This window comes from Rhinatrema bivittatum, chromosome 8 (assembly GCF_901001135.1).
Source record: "Rhinatrema bivittatum chromosome 8, aRhiBiv1.1, whole genome shotgun sequence".
NCBI classification, from domain to species: domain Eukaryota; kingdom Metazoa; phylum Chordata; class Amphibia; order Gymnophiona; family Rhinatrematidae; genus Rhinatrema; species Rhinatrema bivittatum.
Genome location: NC_042622.1, coordinates 156,769,224 through 156,792,886, shown reverse-complemented (window position 1 = coordinate 156,792,886; position 23,663 = coordinate 156,769,224). Strand labels below are relative to the sequence as shown.

Sequence of the window (23,663 nt, the reverse complement as noted above, 5' to 3'; positions counted from 1 at the left end):
ACTGTAATCAATTATAATGCCCTTTTTAGGGCCAGCATGGACAACAGCGCTCAAGAATCTCAAAAGCTTTTCAATGGCTAAAACAGGAAGTCCATTGTGATGTCCTGAGCTTAAAGAAAGCCATCCAGGGCTTCATGATAATAATCCTATAATACCTGGAATGGCTACGGTGATAGAAAGACCAAACAAGCAATTTGGAAGTGTTATGGAGCAATATACTAAAATCCTGCAAAAAAAAAAAAAAAAAAAAGTGCACTACATATCACATTATTTAGCATAGGCATTAATCATTGGGGGGGGGGGGGGGGGGGGGGGGGCCGACAAAATAAGTCATGCTGACCTTAATGCTGTTTTAACTCCTCTTACAGGGACCGATGTAATAAGCCCTGCATTAAGTATGCATTAAGACTGCATAATAAGCCCTGCAATAAGACTTGCACATGCAAGTTATAAAATCGGGCGTACCCTTTTAAAATCTACCCCTTAGTTTGCTTATCTTGGGTCCCAGGTGTTAATTTCCTACAAGTTCAGGAAGAAAAACCAATTCCATACAAAATATCAAATAAGATATTGCATGACTGATTGAGATCAGTCTAGGTGGAGAGGTTCTGGCTTGGTTTAAGTCTTTTCTCTCAGAGCGATCCTACCAAATGAAATTAAATACTTATCTGAAAAAAATCAACACTGACTCTGGAGTACCGCAAGGATCTTCCTTATTGGCAACACTTTTTAATATTCACCTTTCGCTCTTATGCAAACTGTTGTCTGGATTAGGCATTATTCATTTTATCTATGCCAATGACATACAGCTTCTAATTTCTATTAAGAAATCTCTTCAAGATATATATTAAAAACTATTGAAATCTACCTATCCTTTATAAGACAACTGTTAATACAAATGAAACTGATTTTAAATAGTCAAAAAACAGAAATGATTTTAAGTAGAAAATCAAACTCTGACAGAACTTTCCATTTCAGATCTGATTTCATGCAGAATGAATCAACCAACCAGGTTTGCGATCTAGGAATTTTAATTGATCATGAATTTAGAATGAAATCTGATATCAAGCAAAAAATTAGGGATGGTTATTTTAAATTACACATTTTAAAACGTCTTAAGCCATTATTAGAATTAAATCATTTTAGAACTATTTTACAAACCTTACTTTTTTCTACGATTGACTACTGCAATGCTCTCTTACTTGGTTTACCTGGAAATTGTTTAAGACCTTTACAGCTACTACAAAACTCAACTGCCAGAGTCTTGTGTGGAGGAAAAAGATACGACCATATCACGCCAACTTTGATAGATTTACGCTGGCTTCCAATAAAACAGAAAATTGAGTATAACATTTTGTGTATTATACACAAATCGTTACATTGTGACTGAACTGAATCTGCATACACCGGAAAAGAATCTCAGGTCTGCAAATAAAGGTTTTCTCACAGTGCCTTCCATAAGACCAGCACATTTATCTGAAGTCAGAGACAGAGCAATTTCCGTGGCAGGACCTAAATTATGGACCTCTTTATCAGATGAGCTTAGGCTCCAAAAAGATATTGGAATTTTTAAGAAAAATCTTAAAACCTGGTTATTTAAAAAAGTTATGACAACTAAAGGCTAATACAGCAGTCAGATGCGTTTATAACAATGGTTTAAGCAGTATTTAGCAGTCAGAAGAGTCCTTATTAACAAACGTTTATCATATGTTGAGAAGCATCAATAAAAAAATGGCATGGTGCTTAACAATGTTTCATGTTAAGCTTAATTACTTTTAGTTATTATTTATATTTTAATGAATTTGAGGGATAAATTTAAGCAGAGGAAACAATCCTGCAATGCTTTCACACAATTGCTTCTCAATATTTTTTTCACAGCTATTACCCTTCCACAATTGTGGAAATATAAAGCTTTGGTCAAAAGAAATGTTATTTCAAAACGGTGCAAGCAAAGAGCCCAATGTAATAAAACAGTGCTTGCTTTAAAAAAAAAAAGTTAGCTCCTGATGCAGCAAGCTAATATTATGAAAATACATCTAAAAGTTAAAAGAAACACATAAAGCTAAAAATATAGGTAAACAAAATGAACAGCGTCCATAAAACATACTTAATGTGCATGCTTGTAAAATACGATTTATGTACACAAGTCATGATTTAGGAAAACAAAATATGGTTTCTGCACACCAGGGAAACCAGAGTTCAGATCCCACTGCACTCCTTATGACCTGGAGTACGTCACTTTACCCTCTGTTGCCTTAGATACAAACTTAGGCAGAGATAGACAGGAGGGGGATGCACTATCGTGGGGGGGGAGGGAGGGGTGTTTCCAGACCTCAGCCACATGGCTGACATCCAATGCCTACATCTCGGCTCTAGTCATATTTTTTTTTATTTATGTACTTACTTATTTAAAATCCTTTATTAATTGCCTAACTGATACAATCTTCCTAGGCGATATACAATATAGATTCAATATAACTTAATGTGCAGTTCAAATAAACAAACACATCAACAGTATAATATTTACCATCATACCTTGCCAAATATATGTCCCCATATCATTACTATGAGTCGCCAGTCGACAGCCTTTTGAAACCTTAACAAACTTAATGGAAGATTAAAAACTTAATGGAAGATTATTCCACAATTGTGGAACCGCAGAGAAGGATCTAGCTTGTGAACGAGAGTGCCAAAAAGCCTCAACTGCATGGACCTAAAATAAATGCCTTTAAGATGACCTTAAATGTCTACTAGACATATGCCATGTCAAATGTTTTTCCAGCTGTTTTGGGTCTATTCCTCTTAATATTTTAAATGCCAAAGAAAGGTTTTTAAATTTACATCTGGCATTCACAGACAGCCAGTGAAGATCCAATAACAATGAACTTGCAGGTGTCTGCTAGTGCCTAGTATGCCCCGTCACAATGCGGGCCACTGTGTTCTGAATCAATTCTATTTTCCACATTCATTTCAACGGAAGTCCCAAAAACAAAAGCACTGTAATAATCAGTATATTAGAAGATCAAAGCATAAGCCACAGATTTTAACACTAAAAAATTCAAAACAGGTATAATTTGCCTCAGCATTTTAATCCTAAAATGGCTATTTCTAACCAAATACATATCATGGTTTTTCATGCTCAAAGTTGAATCCAACTGAACTCCTAGAGATCTCATCTCTCTCTTTGGCAGAACATCCTCACCCATTAATTTCAAAGGAACTTCTACTTTTCCACTCCCTACATATAGAATTGTCTGGTTTTCCAGTTTTTAAAACCAGCTTGTTCATATTTAGCCAAATTTTCAAGGAATCCAAAAGGTTCACTACCTTCTGATATCAGTCTTCCAAATCTGTTCTCAGGGGGTCCAAAATCTGCATATCATCTGCACAAATATAAGGTGAAAAACGGGCCTTTCGAATGATCTTACCCACTTGACCCATAAAAATGCGGTACCCCACTACTACTAACAGTTAGTGCAAGTTTCCCTTGAAATGATGCCACTTGTTTCTTCCCATATAAAAAGAAAAAATGCAACCATTTCCAAACCAATCCCTTCATACCTAGTGCTTCACAGCAGTTTAGCAACAATTGATGATCACTCAAATCAAAAGCCTGGGTAAGCCTAATAGCATTAACAAAGATCTTTCACTTTTATCTGATAAAGGGAAAGCATCAACCATCAATGAAACTAACAAAGATCAAGCTTGAGATGGATCCAGAAGTTATGCCGATTCCAAATAATCTGAAATTTGCTTGGTAACAGCTTTTCAAAATACTTTGGCAACAAAGGACAAATTTGACACCAGTTTATAGCTACTACATAGTCTGGGATCCAAATGATCATTCTTCAGCTGTGGAGAAACAGCAGCAGATTTACATATCATAGGAACTATACCTAAACTCAAAGAATTATTAATCAGCATTGAAACGGGATGGGCAATAGGGACCATGGTCCATCCCACCCCCCCAAAAAAAAATATTTTGGGCCGCCAGCAGCACCAACTCCTCCCCGTTCCTACTACTCTTCTCCTGAGCAAGAGCTACATCTTGCTTGCGACAGAAGTTACATCTTAAAGACATAACTTCTACCACCAAGCAAGCGAAAAAAAAGTCCTTGAGCACATGTAGGCCCTTTTTGCTCACTTGCCCTCTGCAGTCCTGTACCAAGCGCTGATTGTTGCAGCCAACCTACCAAGTGCGCTGAGCAACTGCCAGGACTGCTGCTACAGCTGGGCCGACCTGCCTTGACTTTTCCAGCTTCCACTGGAGCACCCTTTGTGCCATGGCTATTGTGTGCTGCTGCCGTCCACACTTCACAGGTCCTGATCTCACTTCGTACAAAGGAATCTGGTGCCAGCCCCCCAACTTGCTTTCTAAGGAGTTACTCTGCATTTTCTCTGGGAGTGGGTGTCGGGACCACTGCTGTTGCTCTCCTTTCAAGGTAAGGTTAGGGCCTCCAGTCTCCTGCAATCCAGTGGCTGTGGTAAAGACTGCAAAATTCAGCGCTGTCCATGTAATTGGCCGGTCCAGGCCACAATGCTGCAGGAGACTGGAGACCAGGGCCAGCTAGAGCATTGATGGCAGTGGAACAGCTCATTCTTCTCTCCCCACCTCTGGAAGATTCATTGGTAACAGGTGGGATAGCACATTATTTCCTATCTGTGATCCCCCACCTTATAGTTGCCACAACCGTTTCACTCATATCCTCACTCACCCTCCATGTTCTGAAAAAGGAAAAGGATCATGGCCTTGCAGTGCCTAGGCATGCTTCCTCATTCTTGACTACTGGGGCCTGAATAACATCATTCAGGTGCTGGCAGCTGAGTAGGAGGAAATGGCCCAAAGAGCTGCAAGGCTATGATCCTCTTCATCTTTCAGAGGATGGAGGGTGAACAAGGGGATTGGGGCAGCCACCAGGGGGCACAGAAAGGAAATAATGTGCCTCCCCACCTACCACCAATGACATTTCTGGGGGGGGAGTGAAGATAAGTTGGGGGGGAGAGTGAGTGAAGGAGTGAGAGTATGATGAGGGGTAGGAAAATGGAGAGGGTATTGTTGAGGGAGGGTTTGTATTGTGGGGGATGGGAGTGAAGGAATTGTGTGAGGGGATTATGGGGATAAGCAGTGGGTTGTAGGGGATGGGAATGAATGAGGTGAGTGAGGAGACTGTGGCAGGGAGAGAATGAAAGATTGAGAGAATTATCAGGGTGGAAGCAGGTGAGTGAGGGGACTGTAGGGGTAGGAATGAAAAAAGTGAGGGAAGGGAGTGAAAGTGAGGGTATTGTGGAGAGGTAGGATGAAGGAGGTGAGAGGATTATAGGGGATGAGAGTGAAGGAGTTGAATGGATTGTAGGGGGAGGGAGTAAAAGAGTGTGTTGGGGGAGGGAGAGAATGAGGATGACTGAAAGGGTTGGGGAAGGGAGGTAAACCCATGAGGGTGAGGAGATCAAGTGGGGGAGAAGGGATAGGGAGAGTAAGGGGATGAGGGGAAATGAATGAGGGAGAGTGAGGGGAATTATTCTTCCTGCACAGTGTTTTAACTGGATTTTAAAATTAGCATTATATGGTTTACATGAAGAATTTATGTAAGAGAATGACAGTTGGTGGCAGAGTTTGGGGAAATTTGCATGCTCCACAATTAAAAAGGCATTCTGCTGCTCTTGGCCGATGACATCCAGATCTTATTTCCCATGGCTCTGGCTTGGATGAGGCAATGAGGTATATGAACATTTAAAACATAAGATTTACCATACTGGGTCAGATCAAAAGGTGCATAAGGCCCAGTATCCTGTTTCCAACAGTGGCCAATCCAGGTCACAAGTACCTGGCAGAATTCCCAAAGATCTATAGAATCCATTTTGCTTACCCCAGGAATAAGCAGTGGATTTCCCCAAGTCCAATTTAATAAAGGTTTATGGACTTCTCTTCCAGGAACTTGTTCAAACCTTTTTTAAACCCAGCTATATTAATAGCTTTCAGCATATCTTCTGCCAGCAAATTCCAGGGTTTAATTATGCACTGAGTAAAAAAAATATTTTCTCCTATTTGTCTTAAATGTATCACCTAGTAACTTCATTGAATGTTCCCTCGACCTTCGCATGTTCCTGACTCTCTTTGTCTGCTGTCTGCCCTGACCTCAGTGTGCCTTTGGACTTCAGTTATCTTCATTTCTCTAGGAACCCACCTAAGTCCTGCCGGCCGCAAGAATCCAAGGGTTCAACCTGCGGGGGAGGTGGCTGGTAAAGGTGAAACTCCGGATTGTTCTGCTACAGGGCCCGTTCGCCAGCTGCCAGCATCGGCCTCGTGGGTTCGTCCTCGGGGCTGCATCAACTATGCTGCAGCACCAAGGGCTCACTCACCTGCTACCCTTTACATACATAGTTGACATTTAGATTCAGGTGCAATACTGAGAACTTCAAAGACAGGAAAGCAGGATGAAGCTTCAAAGACAAGACAGGAAATTAGGCTGGTTTATACGCATGTGCAAGGACACGTGTTTAAAAGAAGAATACAAAAAAAAAGACTGGATAGAATTCCAACAGAGCCCTGAATCTGACAATATCAGCACGACCAACTCTGCAATGGCTAGGAATTTCCCAGTACAGTCCATCCTCAATTGAGAAACTGCTTGCTGTCACCATCTGGAGGGAGAGAGAGGACGCTCTTACAGGAAAATGATAACTGCTAGGTCATTTGTATATACACATTTCTTTTAGCTGGGGAAAATTATTTACTCTGCTATATTGCTTGTATAACTTGTTTGGTGCTTACTGTCATTCTTATAAGTGATTGGTTGTTATATTATACGTTTTGCAAACAATACAGCTGCATATTTATATATCACACTAAGTAGTTAGGTCTCATTACTTTCCTCTGGGGAATTTGGGTTGTTCCTGTTATAGTCCTCCCATCTCCTCTCACTCATAACCCCACCACTCACTGCCAGCATATGACATTTGGTTTCATGAACTGTTTTGCATGACCTGCTCCTGCACTCATGTTTCGTAAAAGGAAGGGGAATGGGGAGGTTGCCATTGTGCGCATACCCAGTTGGACCGGGCGCTAGGCGTGGTATCCTGTCATGCAAATGCCGTTTCACACTAAAGTGGCTGAGCAGAGATGATGAGCTAGGACACTCTACTGAGCTTCTGCCTAATGCGATGGCCACATGCCTCTCCCGACTGAAACTAGGAGATTCATATGGCCGTGTATAGGCATTCTGTGTTTTGCTGTCTGCCGTCGACAGTTGTCCAATGAACGGCCACTCTGCAACAACAGGTAGCAGATCTCCATAAGCAGGTGGAGGTTCTCCACACACAGGGCCGTGAAAAAGGCCTCATGCTTGACCACACTGTCCAACAGAGGGATGCCACTCAACAACAATGTAATGCAGCTGTTGAAGCCTTAGACACACTAAAATGCAACATCTTGTCACACGTGCACAATGTGGCCTCTCCTGACACCGTTAAAATTGCCCGCATTACAGACCAGAGTCAATGATTGGGATATTTATGACTTTGATGAGGATAGCTATGCTTCCTTTGTTTGCTTACTTACAGCGCCTGTAGAGCCTGCTAGCAAGGGGAGAATGAGGGGGCAGATGAGGTAGTCCTTGATGAGCATACTCACAATAATGTTAAATCGAAGGATAAACACTCCCAATCATTTGTGTTTACATCCCACTACTTCTCTTCTACTAATCTACTGGTTACCCCTCTCAGGGTTACAAAGACCTGAGAGGGACTAGTACCATTTCATGAGATAAGAGGGAGATTCAATGATGTGAGAAAATCTCACACACCTACTGCCTCACCCACTGAGAAACAGTTTAAACCACAAGAACTTCTGACTTTAGGGCAGGTTTATAAATAGAAACCTGGGGACAGTTTTTTGGCTTGGCTCCTCCATTTGGTATATTTTGGGGCAGACCACTTGTGTTTTTAACCCCATAAGCTTGGGTTAGTGGGACCTTTATGATCTTCCTCTCGGATGTGGACTAAGATCACAGCCTGCAGTAGGTCTCATCTAGGGACATTGGGTGATCTTCTGTTACCTTGTGCCCACCATCTCTATCCTGATGACGAGACTTTCCCTTCTGATTCCTGGTGTCAATGATGGGATACTGAGATAGCAGACATTCAAGCTTTAAAAATGATAGCATTACAGAGAGCTATTATCACAAATACACCCTTGACTTCTGCCCAAGACCAGCAGATCCCCCAGGGATGTTGGAGAAGGTGAGTTGCAATCTATTGTGACCACCCTTCACTCCCTTGTTGCAACTTGCCTAGCAGCTGACCGCAATAAGGCTGGTTTAAACAACACTGCCCTCTCACCACCTCCTTCACAGACATGAGTGGTGCCTTTGAACACTCTGAGGAGGCGACTCTGAAAAGTAATACAGACTATTGATTCTTACTGTAAGTCCTCTCCAATCACCGTAGAGGCCCCTTCTCCTTATACCTCTTTAGATTGAGGAAGGGCCTTGAGGGGGAAGAATCTGGCTCGGCCTCTTAAGGAATGGGATCCAGTTAGGAAGATAGATGGTGTGATGTACCAGCCATAAGGCAATGGTCTAGAGCTTCCCCAGGTCACGGGAAATATTCCTAAGAGACAGTCTCCCTATGCTCTGCAACAGGTAGATCCATCTTATGCCCTGATACAGATGGGGCTGTTCAGGAAACAGGCCAAGCCACCCTTCAGTTGTGCCCCCTTCACCTTGATGAAAGCCACCAGAGTGGTTCTGCACTGATACGGAGGGCAGTGGACACCATTGTTAGGGGAAACTCCACTAAATTTTAAGGAAAAAAAATTGTTTTACAGTGCTATGGAGCCACACTACATGGAGTGTGGCGGTAGAGGTCTATCTCCAGCTCTATGAGGGCAAAACTTTGTAGAGAAAAAGTTGTCCCTCAGAAAAATATCATTTTGGGCATAATTTATTGAAAAAATTCCAATGGAGCATGATTGAGGGCAAATTACACACTGGAGTCCCCCTATAGACAGATAACGCTGCATCCTTGGTTTCTGCTATTACAGTATCAGGCTCTTGACCCCGCCGTCCTCCCCCCCCCCCCCCCCCGTGACAGACACTATCGCTGGCCCGCCTACCTGACATCATCAGTGGGGCCTCAAAACACCGAGGCGAGGTAATCCAAAGAGGTTTGCCTCTTTGCGAGCTTTTTCAGGAGCTCGAGGGACTGGAAATGCTTGAAACATCTTTTTCCATTCCCATTATTTGGGGTAAAGGTAAATTTGCAATGGATAGGCTGAACCCATTTAATGCTATACTTTTGACAGAAAATCTTTTAGATGCTTATCTGTACCTGTTCAATTACTTAACAATAATGGTTTGGGAGGAGCAGAGGGAAGTAAGGGTCAACTGTATTGTATGTTGGTCATTGTTAGATCATTGACCAAGAACTGGCTGCATATTCATGACCCAACTGTAGATAAGGACCTTGATTTAGTATGCATTACAGAAACCTAGTTAAAAGGTAAACATTCTATAGTTCTTTCTCGTCTGCCCTCCCCTCCCCCCCTGGGTTACTCTATTTTTATATGTAACAGGAATGGGAAAAGGGAAGGGGGGTAGCTATCATTTTTTATAATTCTCTTCCTATGAAAAGAATGTTCATTGATCAGGTAGCTGGGTGTGAAAGTCGTTTGGTCTTGTTAGATTTTAAAGAGCCTATTATTTTTCTATGGTATTTCCTACCTGGAGCTTTACAATATTTAACTGAACTGGTTACAGAATTTATACTAGGTCAATCATTGAAATATTCTTTTCTGTTGGTCACGGGGACTTTAATTTACATGTAGATATGTTTTCTTTCTAGCTGCCAGTGGTCTCATACAGATTGTCTCAGATGCCAACCATGACAAAGAAAACACTTTAGCTCTGTCAAAACTAGGAACCAAGGGAATCTAATGATTGATGGGATTGTAAAATTACCATGGTCAGATCATCATCTTATTAATTTTAGATATGATTATGGTAATCATAATCGACAGCTGAAGAAATCTAGTAAAAATTTTAAACCTAAATTCAGAAAAGTTGATTCTGCAAGTTTTGTTGATACTATCACTAATTTAGCTCAGGATGATTAGAAAGAACCATCAAGTACCCCAGAAAACTGGGTTGGGAGATGGAAATTCATTCCTAGGAGAAGGCATGGAATTAGCTGCTTTAGGACACCTAGGGCCTCATTTTCTAAAGTATCGCAGGCCTGCGATACTTTAGGTAATGAGGGGCAGGGACCGAAACGGAGGGTGGTTTCACACCCAATAGCGCCACCATAGAAGGTGTAGCTATTGGGCGCGAACTAGGATGCGAAAAGGGCCTTACCTTTTCGTCATCCGCGACGTCGGCCCCGGTAACGCCCCGACTCCTCCTCTTCTGGGGCCGACTCCGCCCCCATCTTGGTATCGCAAGCGATAAGGGACTTTTCGCGTGCAAAACGTCCCTTATCGCGTGCGATTCGTCTGGAAAATAAGGCCCCTAGATAACCATATTATTCCTATTAGAAGGGGTTTGGCCCCCTGGTACACGGCTCAACTTTTAGAATTAAAAAGGGGTTTAAGCCACCTTAAGTGACATTGGCTAGTGATAAAAAACTTTGGAAGATAGCTTTGGCTGAGTATTTTAATAGTATCACATTGGCTAAAAAGAACTTTTATTCTGAAATTATTGTAAATGCTAATCATGACCCCAAGAACTTTTTCAAGATAGTAAACTTTTAGCTAGCCCAGTAACTTTATGTACTCTCCCAATGATGTAAATATAGTAAGTTTCTATAGCTATTTTGGTTCCTCTCCACGTTCACCTCTTTACTTTGTTTCAGTATTCAACTCTTAGTTCCTCTCGTTCCCAGCCCTTCTTTTCTCCCCTTTTCTTGCCTGCTCCCCTCGCCCCATCCCCCATTAAATGTAATTTTCCTTTCTTTGAGTTAATTGTAAACTGGCGTGATGTGTTCTATGAATGTCGGTATATTAAAAGTTCATAAATAAATAAATAAATAAACTCAAAAGATAGAGAACGACAATTATCTAAAGTTGATTTGATGACGACTTCCCTGATGCTGATTCTCTTCTAATTTTTTTCGAAGAAAAAGTTTCCAATCTGAGACATGTAAAACGATCGGATTAGATATTCCCCCCCATTCAGTAATGCGCGCCCCGACTATCGCCTTTTTAACCTGCAGTTTAGCCGCGCGTTTAACCTGCTAATTTACCGCCTACCCCTACCCCTGCATTAGAGGCAGGGGTAAAGGTAGACGGCAAACTTTCCCCCAAAAGAAAACCTAAAATCCCCTCCTCCCGTAGCGACTGGACATGTAAAATATGTAAAACCTAAAATCCCCTCCTCCCGAAGCGACTCGACATGTAAAACATGTGAATAAGTGTAACCAACTTACTTTTTGTTTCTTTTTCAGCCCTTTCAGCCTTCTCTGCCGTCCTCTGGAGGGGGCAGCCCGCGGCGAAAGCGGCTTCCAGAGGCCCCCGCCGGCGAAGACAGACGAACGCACGCCCGTAGTGCACGGGCGCTCAAGCCAATGAAAGCACATGGACGGGCGTGCGTGACGTACTCCGTGACGTCACGCACGCGCGTTCATGTGCTTTCATTGGCTTGAGTGCCCGTCAAACGCGCGTGCGTGACGTCACGGTGTACGTCACGCACGCCCGTCCATGTGCTTTCATTGGCTTGACCGCCCGTGCACTACGGGCGTGCGTTCATCCGTCTTCGCCGGCGGGGGCCACAGGAAGCCGCTTTCCCCGCCGGCTGCCTCCTCCGGAGGTCGGCAGAGAAGGCTGAAAGGGCTGAAAAAGAAACAAAAAGTAAGTTGGTTACACTTATTCACATGTTTTACATGTCGAGTCGCTTCGGGAGGAGGGGATTTTAGGTTGTTTTTTTTTTTTAAATTTATGTTTTAATGAAATTTTAAACATTACAATCAAGAGAACACATCTTGTTAGAAAACATGTACAATTCACATCGTATATGAAATATTTCAATACATAAAATATTTCTTTTGTAACATTAATCAAAGTCCACAATCCGAGATCTGGGATACTACCTCAGGAATTGTTTTAAATTATTAAACTTTTAAAGAAATAATGGAACTGAAGCACAGTGAACTTTATCATTAATGAGCGCTTATATCTTTGACAGTTTCCCCTAATCTTTGGGGGATGAACTTTCAGGTGTTACCCTCTTACCCACAAGAAAAGTTGTAAGCTGGTTCGGGTGAAAGAAAACATAGGATAAACTTTGGTATTTTACTAGACATTTGCAAGGATATTTCAAAAGAAACATTGCACCAATCTCTAACACTCTAGGTCTTAAAATGAGGAACTGCTTCCTCCTTTTTTGAGTGCTCTTGGCCAAATCTGGAAATATGTTAACCTTATATCCCATAAACAGTACCGTTCTATGTCTAAAAAACATTCTCAAGGTCAATTCCTTATCTGCTTCCATTAGGTAGGAAACCACCATAGTAGCAGGCAAAGTTTGATCATTTTGAGATGTCTCTAAGAATTGGGTTAAATTAAGTTGTTCCGGGACATCTTTTACCATTCTGTTTTCTCCTTCCTTACCAATACTACTACTTGGGATGTAATATATCCTAGTAGTTATTGGTAAAGCTTGTTCTGGAAATTTCAAAACTTCTAACATGTATTTTTTCCACAATTCTTTTGATGAAATTAATTGACTCTTTGGGAAGTTGATGAAACGCAAATTTTTCCCCCTCAGGGTATTTTCAATATTTTCCAATTTGTTTGTCAGAATAATATTATCTTTAATTAATGCACTCTGTTGTGCTTTACTACTATCTATTTCAAGCTTTAATTTAGCAGTATTTGTTTTTCCAATTTGTGTTTCTTTTTCAACTTCTAAAAGTCGTGTGTCTATTTTCTCTATATTACTATATACTGGGGACATCTGAGTATAAATATTTTCATTTAGAGACTGGATAGCCTCCCATATTGATTCAAGAGATATGGATACAGGCTTTTTCAGTTCAATTCTCTTTATTTGTGGAAGGATAATCTTCGCCTCCAAGTTCTCCCTTTCATTAGGCTTGCTGTCATAGACCACAGGTTCCGATGGCATTTTAGAGGGGCTATTCAATTCCAAGGATGGTATAAAACCTTGTTCCGGTATTTCCAGGCCTTCAATGGCCTTTCCCGGTTCAGGTACTTGAATTTGAAGCCTCAACTCTGCTGGATTTCCTGGGGGACTACGCTCTATCGGGGATAGAGTGGTACAAAGTTCAGGAGAGAGGCCAGGTAAAACTTCCTCCTTACCTTCTCTCAGCGAACATTCACCCAATAGGATTTTAGGTTTTACATATTTTACATGTCCAGTCGCTTCGGGAGGAGGGGATTTTAGGTTTTCTTTTGGGGGAAAGTTTGCCGTCTACCCTTACCCCTTCCTCTAACGCAGGGGTAGGGGTAGGCGGTAAATTAGCAGGTTAAACGCGCGGCTAAACTGCAGGTTAAATAGGCGATAGTCGGGGCGCGCGTTACTGAATGGGGGGGGAATAGCTAATCCGATCGTTTACATCTCATATACATGCCACGGGCGGAAGGGGTAACTCATTGATTTAAAGAGGCGGTAAGAATGGGTTAAAGGGGATAGTGAATCGCGGGTTGGACTAACGCGGCCAAATTGTGAGTAGAAGGCAGGTTAGAAGCAGGGTAACGCGGCCGCACTTTACTGTATTGACCTGTAAGTTCATGGAGGATACCAAAAATCTTGACCCTGCTCAAGCAGGAGTTAGGAGGGGATGCAGTACAGAGACAATCATGATAGATATTATGGACTCTGTTTTATCCATTTTTGATAAGGGAAGCTCAGTTTTACTAGTTTTCCTTGATCTTTCTACTGCATTTATGCAGATGATGTCCACATTGTTGTCCCTTTGGATCATGATATAGACATTTCCATTTCCCATTTAGTAAAGTATATGCCAGCTGTATCTTCTTAGTTAAAAGAAAATCTTTTGATTTTGAATTCCATGAAAACAGAAATTTTACAAGTGGGAAGTAAACCTGAGAAAATTAATTCATTCTGGAGGACATATTGTGAAGTCGATTGCTGAAGTGAAATTGTTAGAAGTCAAATAAGACTCGGGTTGGTCCATGGAAAAACACATTAATTCTGTTTCAAACATCCTACATGCGCTTACACCTTGTGAGACAATTAAAATCGTCTCTTACATTTAAAGTGTTAAAATCTGTAGTGTATGCTCTTAAAGTAATCTAATACTGTAACTACAACACCATATATTGGGGGGTAACCAGGTATACTGATAAGAAAACTCCAAGTGGTACAGAATATGGCAGCTAGAATTGTAATGGTTTGTACTAGATGTGAATCAGCAGCTCCCCTTTTGTAAAATTGCATTGGCTGCTCGTAAGATTACAATGTAAATTCAAAGTGCTTGTTCTTACATTTAAGATCTTGCATGGGGTTGGCCCCCTCATATGTCATCTAGATTGTGCTGGAAGTTTTCATATCCAGGAATATGCGCTCTCGATATAGTTTTCAACTTCAACTTCCATGAGAGCTTTCAGACATGTGAAGTTGCAGAAAAGATTATTTTCTATCTCAATCCCTAAGATTTGGAATGATCTTCCTTTGTCTATCAGGGAAGAAACATGCTTACTGCGTTTTTGCCATAAACTGAAGACCTGGCTGATGACTTCCGAGCTTTGAGTTCAGGTTGTTTGTCTATTTTAAGTTTTTAATCATGAATCTCATTGATTACGTATTTTATTTGTATATTGTTTTAAGTATTTTATTGTAATATGGTTACAATTTGTTTTATTCTTGTTGGACAAAGCCTTGGAAGGACTTATTGTAAATCCTGGAAGGTGATTCATAAATTTTATAAATAAATAAAATAAATAAATGTAATGCTGCCCCTGCATCCAGTTCACAAAGATCAGTATAGAATCAAGGGGGGGGCCACAAAGCTGTCATTGATGATTTGGTACAGGTGGGTGGGGTGGAGAAAATTCACATCCCCTTTAACAGGCCTGTCTACCCCATCCATAACAGGATGATTCCTGGTGTTTTACGGTGGACTACCATAAGCTGAATGAGTCAGCAAAGCCCCTCCACACACACACTGCATTCAGCTATCCCAGATGTCTCCACCTTGGTCCAATGTATCCAGGAGGGAGAATGGAAATGGTATGCTGCCATTGATATCAGTATTGCCTTTTTTAGTATCCTCATTTCTGCCCTTTCAAGCCTACAATTCTCTTTCAATAGGGTGGTCTCTGATACACCTTCACCCAACTGCCCCAGGGGTACATACACAGCCTCACGATTTGTCACTCAAGTGTGGCTGCTGACCTGCAGAAGTTCACAGATTAGACAATGTCTCTGTCCACCACTATGTGGATGATATCCTCCTACAGGGCTCCATGGAGTCAACGGAGTCTGAAACTTTGGACGCCCTGTCCACGCAGTTACAGGAGAGAGGGTGGGAGATTAATGTTGATAGGATCCAGGGTCCTGCACAAACAGTGAAATTCTTGGGTATCCAATAGGCCAAGTTCACTCATAATGTTCCCTGACCTGTTATAGACAGAATGCAAGGAATGCCTCTCCCCACAAACCAAAAGGAAGACCAACAATTGTATGGCATTCCTACCTATTGGAGAGTGCATATCCCTCACCTTGCGCAAATGTTGCGCCCACTTTACAACCTGTGTAAAAAGAAATCAGTAGGGTGAAGAGAAAGAAAAAGGCTTTGTGGGTGTGAAAGTGGGGCTGAACACTGCAGCTGCCTTGCACTCAATTAAACCAGACCTCCCTTTTGAGTTAATGGTTTCCTGGTTTCTTTCTTGTGCAGAATGAAGCCTATGGAAGGGAAAAGGGGAGGAAAGGGTTCTTTTAGGCTTTTGGAATAGGAGATGAACTGCAGCAGAAAAGTACATTTCTGATATGTAACTTTGCTACATGAATTTCGGTATATAAAAATGTTAAATAAATAATAAAATAAAGTCCAATAGGTGGCATTGGACATTTTTATATACCGAAATTCATGTAGCAAAGTTACATATCACTTCGGTTTACATTATAACAATAACAAGCATGTAAGAATGCGATTACATTAAACGCGCCCTGTGGTGGGGCAGACTGGAGCTTCGCTATACCAGCCACTTTCCCCACAGGTTGAGTCCTTGGGTTCTGGACAGCAGCAGGTCTTAGATGAGTTCCTAGGGCAGTGATAAGAACAAGAGTCCAAAACCTAGGCAGAGGTCTGGGCAAGCAGCAGACAAGGAAAATCAGTAGGCAGGCCAGGGGTTAGGGCAGGTAGCAGACGAGGAGAATCAATGGACAGACTGAAGGTCAGGGATGGCAGCAGATGAAAATGGTCAAAGTCCAGAGCTGAGATCAGAATCCAGGAAATCAGGCCGAAGAAGGGAGAGACAGGACGAGACAGAACAATACAAGACTGGAGAAAGGCACAGATGGGAACAGGACCTGGCAAGGCAAGGACAAGGCAAGGCAGGGGGACATGGGAACAAGGCAAGAGTCCAAGACAGGATTCAAAGGCAGGGCTGGAATGCAGGAACACTGAAATCTGGAATAGAAAACAAGCAGGAACACAGGAATGAGGCAATACGCACTGACGAGCAAGGCACATCATGAGACCTGTTGTTGAGGTGAGGAACTACTGTGGGGCCTGGGTTTAAATAGGGCAGGAAGGTGACATCATCAGGAGGCGCCATTCAGGTTCTTACTGTCATTGGGTACATGGTATATTTACGCGTGCCTATGGGGAAGCTGAATGCGGCAGCATGGCGGCTAGATCTGGTGATGTTCCTGCCACTTAAGACGCAGTGAACGCTGCAAATCCTAACAGGATGATCTAGTTACCTTACAAATGACAATTCCTATTATGAACCGAGTCATGAGTGAGGAGGTGGCAGCAGCTACCAGTCATGCTTTTCCACATTCTGCCCTTAGATGGAAATGATATATTGCCGCCCATAGAAAGGCTGGGTGTAGTGCCATTCTGAAAATACATGAACAGGGTGTGTCCCTTCCCATGTCAGATACCCCCACTGTTCCAGTTGAACCAGCAGTCTCCATACCTTGTCTAGTACAAGAGGTTGATCATGTGCTCCCAGACAGCCACCAATATGCCTGGTTTGCATATGGTTCTTCTCGATAAGTCATTGGCACTCGCTGTTGTCATGCTGCTACCTATGTCCTCATGATGAAGGTACCAGAACTGATGAAGGAGTAGGTCACAGAAGCCTGATTGCTGAACTATGAGCAGTTCATCTAGCTCTCGTTGAAGCTGTAAGAAAGGAATGGCTCGAAGTCTCTCTCTACACAGATTCCTGGGCAGCATTTAAAGGATTACTACACTAGATGCCTGTGTAGAAATCATAGGATTGGTAAATTCACAGTAAACCACTATGGGGTTCTGAATTATGAACAGATATCTGGCGTTTGGGTGAATTACTCCAGATATATGTATGCCATGTTTTCATTCAAGTCATCCCTATTAATCTAGAGGGGGCATATAACAACAAAGCAGACCAGCTAGCACTTAAGGAGAGGGATGCATCAGCAGTATCCTTGGTTAGTACCTGTACTTGGGCACATGAGCAAAGGGGTCATCTGGGCAAGCAAGGTACCCTCGAGTGGGCATGACAGAGGAGTCTCCCTTCACAGGCGCACAAAGTCACCGAAGCTAAAAACAGTGTAAAGCATGTCAGCAAGTAAAAGCTTTACCTTTTCAGAAAAGGGGGAGGGCTGCACCCTTGGGAGGTCATGCAGGTTGATTCCATTGGCCCGCTGCTGGCTGGTTGGCAGAAGTGGCCTGTGTTATGTCCTTGTTACTGACAACACCTACACCGGTGTTTTTCTTTCAAGAGAACTACTCAGGAGAATCCTTTGATTGGGTTACAGCAAATCTGTACTTTCACAAGTTTCCCCAGCGATGTACAGTCTGACAATGTGTTACATTTCATTGGCTAAAGAACAGGGATGCCAGAGGGTGTACCATATACTCTAACAACAACAGGCCACTGGCTTGGTGGAAAGGTCAAATGGCCTACTAAAACTACAGCTTCAATTATATTCCAGGAATAATTCCTATAAAGGATTGGGTTCAACAATTATCCCAAGCTGAAATACTGTATATGTGAATTTACATCCTCATGCCTGGAATGTTGCCCTTTCTTCCTTTTCAGGCTTTAATGAGTTACCCCTCTCTGAATAGCTGTGAGCATATCAAATGGGCCTTCTGAGTGATAATTCTTCTGATACTGACTCTGATTCAGAGTGTGATTTTTCCCTGTACAGACCCTGATTCCATCTCCAATAATAGTACTGATCATGGTTTTCTATTTGATGGATTTAAAATTTGAGTATCTTGTCTGATTCCTTTATCTCTGCCGATACAGGGTGAGCTGATTGCTGAAGGTCCAGGGGATATAATGTGGGTTGTCTTGTCTTCCTTAATCTATGGCAGCAGATCCATTGATGATGTTAGGAGTCGTGGCACTCGCCCGCTCTCACACGACAAGAACGCTGCCAGATCCAGTGGCTATGCTGCCGCACTTGGCCTCCCTGTAGGCGAGCACACATAATATGCACGCAGTGGCAGGAAGAACCAGATCTGTATCTCCTGATGCTGTCACCCACCTGCCCTACTTACATGTATATCCTCTGAACATCCGTAAGATAATATCCCACAAAACAGAGGCAATTAGGAACAAAATGTCCCAACAATCATTTATTCACAACCTGTTTTACAACTTACAATTTTTGATTCATAGCGACCCAACCTTGTGCTATCAATTTACATACACTTTATTGATACGTTCTTAAAACACTAACTCCAACATTTAGGAATGTAATTCCCAATAACCTCATTCATACAAAACCCTCATCCACACCTCATACATACATCACCCACCATATTTCCATCCCCACATTTAAAACGAATTAAAAAATTTCTAATCTCAAAATACCAGATTATTGTATATCTCTTAAACATATAGGGGCAGATTTTAAATACTTGCGCGATCGCGTACTTTTGTTCGTAGCCGCGCGTATCTTATAAAATCCGGGGTCGGCGCGCACAAGGGGGTGCACATTTGTGCAACCTGCGCGCCCTGAGCCCAGCGCGGCCTGCCTGTTCCCTCCGAGGCCGCTCCGATTTCGGAGCGGCCTCGGACGGAACTTTTCTTTGACCTCCCCTCACCTTCCCCTCCCTAACCCCCCCCCCCCCCCGGCCCTATCTAAACCCCCCCCCCTAACTTTGCGCACGTCGGCCGGCAGCCCCGCTCCGTCCTCCGGTCCCGGGGGCTGGTCCGGAGGCCTCGACCACGCCCCCGGGCCCGCCCCCAGGCCCGCCGCGGCACGCCCCCAAAACGCTGCGTCGTTTCGGGAACGCCCCCAGACACGCCCCTTCCCTCCCCTTTTCGAAAGCCCCGGGGCTTTATGTGCGCCGGCGGCCTAGGCAAAATAGGCGCTCCGGCGCACGGGCCTTTTACAATCCACCCCATATTTTATATCATCCAAACATATGTAACTTTTCCTTCACTTTGCATATAATTTTGTTTCTTTTTTACACACAATTTTATCCTTAAACATAGGTAAATTTTCTTTCACGTTACATACAATATTATTTCCTCCTTTTATCCTCAAATATGGGTAAATTTTCTTTCACTTGACATGCAATTTTATTTCCTCCTGATCTTATTTCTTCCTTTCACTTTACATACGATCTTATTTCCTCCATCGAGAGCCTCGTTTCGCCTTGAACCACAAGGCTTCTTCAGGGAGATTCAATAAACCAACCCTCTTTTTTCACAAATCAACCCCGTATTCTGTTCTTAATATCCTTAATTCTTAACCATGGTCCAGGTCGCAAAATTCCACTATTCAGACATTTGAGTCACAAACTCCTCGGTATACCTTCCCTCACAGATATTGCACCGATTTTCTTCTCCTCAGCTATTCAGATATCATGTCTCAGGGATTTTCAGGATACCTCCCCTTACTCGTATCACCATAATTTGACTCTCTTCAATTATTCGAACATCAAAATGCCTTCTTTAACAGTCTTTACGCCAGCTCTCCTCTCCGTGCAATTTTCACCCCGACATTTCTCCGAACGCTGAGAGCGTCCACAGCATTTGAACACATTAACCTTACTGAAAAGAACAACAGAGTCCAGACTCCATTACAGGGGTACATGGCAAGCACAAATTGACATTTAGATGCAAGTGCAATGCTGAGAAATTCAAAAAGACAGGAAACCAGGCTGAAGCTTCAAAGACAAAGACAGGAAATTAGATTGGCTTATACGCATGTGCAAGGCTAAGCACTTAAAAGAATACACAAGAGACTGGATAGAATTCCAGCAGATCCGTGAACCTGACAAGGTCAGCACAAACAAATTCTGCAATGGCCAGGAATTTCCCAGTACCATCCATCCTCAATCAAGAAACTGGTTAAAAGGGATGCTTTTACAGGAAAATGACTGCTTACTACTAGGCCATGTCTATATACGCTTATTCCTTTTAGCTGGGAAAAATGATTTACTCTGCTATACTGCTTGTGGTAGTGGTGTGTCCTAGCTGTTTATCATCCCACAGCATTGTCTGAACTCATGGATTTTTAGTTACCCTTTTAAGGAAGCAGGTTGCTCTGTCTCCTGCTTTAATGTTTTCTAATTTATGGGACGGGAGGAAGAGTCCCTATGTATGAGTCAGCCTTCCATTGACTTGACATTCCAGCCTTTTAAGTATTGCTTTGAGAGCCTGTGAGAGCCAATCCCCCTGGTTGCAGTGGATTGTGGGGTCCCTGTATTCTAGGCTGGATTTATTTATTTATTTTATTTAGATTTATATTCCGCTTTTCACACTTTTCTCAGATTTGATGTAAAGAAGACCTGCAATGTGCTATATTTCCTTCAGAATACAGACTTGACACAGAGGAGGAATACTCTTGCATTAACTGTCTGTTGAACTATCTCCTGTTTGGAGGTATGGAAGTTTTATTCCACCCTTCCTGTTATTTTGCTTGATTTTCCCCCTTTTTTGGTTTAAGCAATATTTTTTCCACTTGGATCTGAAAGCTCATAGCACCTGGGGTCAGTATTCCAAACCTACTAAAGAAGGAAGTTTTAATACAGAAGTGTTACACATTACATCTAAAACAAGGAATCCCAGTAAAATGCACTACCAGAAGAAACAAAGAAGAGACAATGGAAAGGTAACAAGAACTTTGCTGCTATGGAAGGAAGTCTTACATCAGGCACTACCTAAGGAGTTAGAAGAATCAAGAAAGAGTAAAGTACCATTCTAGTACTATCTGAGGAGTTAAAGTATGTCTAAAGGTTTGAATCTGAGACTAAGTTCAGATTAAATATTGGGACTATATACTCATTCTAACCAACTTCAGTTGGAAGAGTTAAGAATTAAATTACGAGTTGAAGAAGGACTGGACTACATTCAATCTACTAGGATACTGGAGGAAGCAATTGGAGAATAAAAGGAATTCAGTGTAAATCTAAGAGCTTACAAACTGAGAATAGAGACTTTGATGAAGAACTGGAGTCATGAGTTTATTATATCTTCTTGCTATCTTATTATTTATTTACTTGAACTATGAAAAGAGTTTAACTGTACATAGCATCTAATCAACTATCAGTAAAGAAGTTGGAAACCACCATTCTTCTCCTGTGTGTTATTTGGATACAGAGACAGCATAAAGCTTAGTGTTGTGTACCGAGGACAAGAAAAAGGGCTTGAAATGCAAAGAAGCAGGGTAGAAGAACTAGGGTTTGTCCCCACATTTAGAAACCTAGATCTCAGAGTAAAGCTATCCAATAGCAGGAAAGGAGCTTCATAGAGACATTGGAGTGGTGATGCAAAAAAGGTCTGTCTCTGCTTTTCTTTGTATGTGCCCCTCAGTGCCAGTAAAAGAATCCGTTCTGCCCAGGGGTTACATATATACATTTATTAAATAAATAAATAAGAAAGGAAGGAAATAAATAAAAAACAGCCCACTGTTTGAATGCATAAACATGAGTATAAAGTGTGCACAGCTTAGCATTTCTCCATACAAACCTTGTGTTAATCAAAGCATTAGCTATTACTCTCCAATGTGTAGACATGTTTTCTTAATGCTGGAAATTTAATTCCTAGTCAGAAGAGCGGGAAAGTTTCTGGGGGTAGTGTTAGTCTGGCGTTCATGGTACCAGAGTCCTATACTTACAATTTATGTGGGTTTTGTGTGCCCCACAAAATTTATGCTCTTAATTCATGGTTTGAGCATACGTCTATGCTCGTAAATCATGTTTTCTGCACACAATGCAGAAAAACATGGTTCTGGTCCTAAAACATGTTTTGAGTACCTTAACCATTATTTGTGCATAAAACTCATTGCTGCATGAGGAGCAAAGTTTTAGGTCATGTGCTGAAATGTGCACAAAGCCTAGTCCAACTTCTTATATTGGGTCAAAACAATCTGCAGACTGTATTGCACTTTTTGGTCTAATTTTTCCTAAATCACTATGCGCCAAATGCCAGAATCAAAAAGGAAAACAGCCAGTTGTTATAGGGCCATCCCTACTGTCACAGACACCACAACAGCACTATATTAGAATACAAGCGAGCAGTGGTGCCTAGAAAGCACTCTTAGCCTTTTTCACTAAGATGAAATGGAATCATGAGTTCTGAGCTGAGGATGGTCCCTTCTTGGCCTGTACAATATGGGGGCAGTGACTAATGTCATGAGAGTACTTGGACCCTGACCATATCAGAAGGATTAAATCTCCCATAAAAAACAAACAAAACAACTAACTCAAGACTTTAACTTCACTATAAAGGTAGACTTTTAATACACAATGAGGATTCAAATACTATTTTGTACATTAAAGCAAACCAGACTGCTTCCCCATTCCTCAGATGGTTTCAATATTTCCTGGACAACAGGACCCAGTCCATATCCTGAGCAAACAAATCATCCAAAAACATCCGCTTTGGCATCTCCCATGATTTAGTGCTTTTCTCCACCCTCTTCAACACTTACATGTCTGATCTGTGACCTTATCTAGACTTTGAACATTGACATCCAGCTCTGCATCAATATAGGATCAGACCAAACCTTCTCCATCACCAATTTTAATCAATGTCCTATAGTGTTAGCACATTGGTGTAACAATCAAACTCAACCTTTCCAAATCTGAACTCTGTAGCTAAGCTGACAAAAACACCACTTACTACACTGACCTCCCTATCAGGAACTCTTCTATAACCTAAGAATAGAGAACCCTATTGCGTCTACTAGAAGCATCATTCCATTTGGGTACGCAGAATAGAAGTATTCCTAGTGGCGTATAGCTCCCCCTTGTGGATTGCTGTAATGGTAATATCCTGGCTTTATATAAACCAGACACACCATTTTGTGTTGTGGTAAGGATCTTTTAGTGGACCTTGTAGGAAGCAGGATGGAGTTTTTCTGCTCTCAGTTTGTTTTGTTTTGTCTGGACAACAGTACCCTTTGGCAAAGATTAAGGCAGAAAGAATAACTTTTCTCTTTTTGGAAAAACTTGTTTCTTTCCTTTGGACTTTATGTTGAAGGAAATTCCATCCACACTTCCTAACAGGC

At 42.0% G+C, this 23,663-nt stretch overlaps 1 protein-coding gene across 3 annotated transcripts in view; it reads right to left on the bottom strand.

The window, feature by feature from the left end:
* The window catches only part of LOC115096694 (discoidin domain-containing receptor 2-like), a 262,959-nt gene that overhangs the window by 138,148 nt on the left and 101,148 nt on the right, over positions 1–23,663 (bottom strand). The gene's annotated exons all lie outside the window — the stretch shown is intronic.